The following is a 1,299-nucleotide window of genomic DNA, read 5'->3' as shown; positions in this document are numbered from 1 at the left end:
CGAACGGTTCACGAACGGTTCGCTGAACGTTCGGTTCGTTTACAGCCCTATATGCAGATATATTCACTCCCCCTCAAAAATATGAATCAGATAAAATACAGATAAAATTCCACACTCCCCCTCAAATATAGATTTCCACGATCAAATAATTTAAAATCACATAAAAAATAAAATACTGATTTGTATTAAAAAATAAAGATATTTTGAAAAAATGAATTTGAATTCATTACAGTTCAAAAAAATTGAACAGTTTTTAAGAAAAAAAAATCAAAATTTTAAATTAAGCATGCCTAACTTAGATACTAGAAAGCTGAAACATTTTTCATCTAAAGCTTTCGTAAATAAGTCGGCTAATTGAAATTATGTATTTACAAAATACAATTCAATAGTTCCTTTTTCTACATGATCTTTAATAAAATGATATCAGATATCTATATGTTTGGTCTTAGTATGTTGAACAGGATTACAAGATATTGCAATTGCACTCTTGGAATCACAATAAATGGGAATTTTATTAAAATAAAACCCGTATTCTCTGAGCTGTGTCTGCATCCATAATACTTGAGAACAGCAGCTAGCAGCAGCTACGTATTCTTCTTCAGCAATAGAGATGGATATGCAGTTTTGTTTCTTTGAAGCCCAGCTGACTAATTTATCTCCCAGAAATTGTAAATGCCCCGAGGTACTCTTCCTGTCTAACATACAACCTGCGTAGTCTGCATCTGAGTATGCTGTTAGTTCAAAGCTAGTACCCTTGGGATACTAGAGTCTAAGATTAGCAGTCCCTTTCAGATAACGAAAAATGCGCTTAATGACACTTAAATGGGACTCCTTTGGATTAGCCTGATATCTGACACAAAGATGTGTCGAAAACATAATATTCGGTCTACAAGACGTCAAATACATTAAAGAACCAATCATGTCTCTATATGTTTTCTGATCTATAGCTTTTCCAGATGGATCAACATGTATTTTCGTTCCATGAGTCATAGGTGTTTTGATAGATGAACAGTTTTCTAAATTAAATTTCTTCAGGATATCAAAAATATATTTTGTTTGACAGATAAAGATTCCCGAAGATAATTGTTTTACTTGAAGTCCTAAAAAGAAGTTCATGTCACCCATCATACTCATTTTAAAACGAGAAACCATTAAGGCAGAAAAGTTTTTGTAGTATTTTGGGTTCATAGATCCAAATATTATATCATCTACATAAATTTGTATCAAAATGATATCCAACTTCTTCTTTTTAATAAAGAGGGTAATGTCAATATTACCTTTCGAGAAACCTGATTTTAC

This window comes from Cynara cardunculus (genome assembly GCF_001531365.2).
Source record: "Cynara cardunculus var. scolymus isolate 2C chromosome LG 14, CcrdV1, whole genome shotgun sequence".
Taxonomy (NCBI): domain Eukaryota; kingdom Viridiplantae; phylum Streptophyta; class Magnoliopsida; order Asterales; family Asteraceae; genus Cynara; species Cynara cardunculus.
This window is presented reverse-complemented; position numbering follows the sequence as displayed.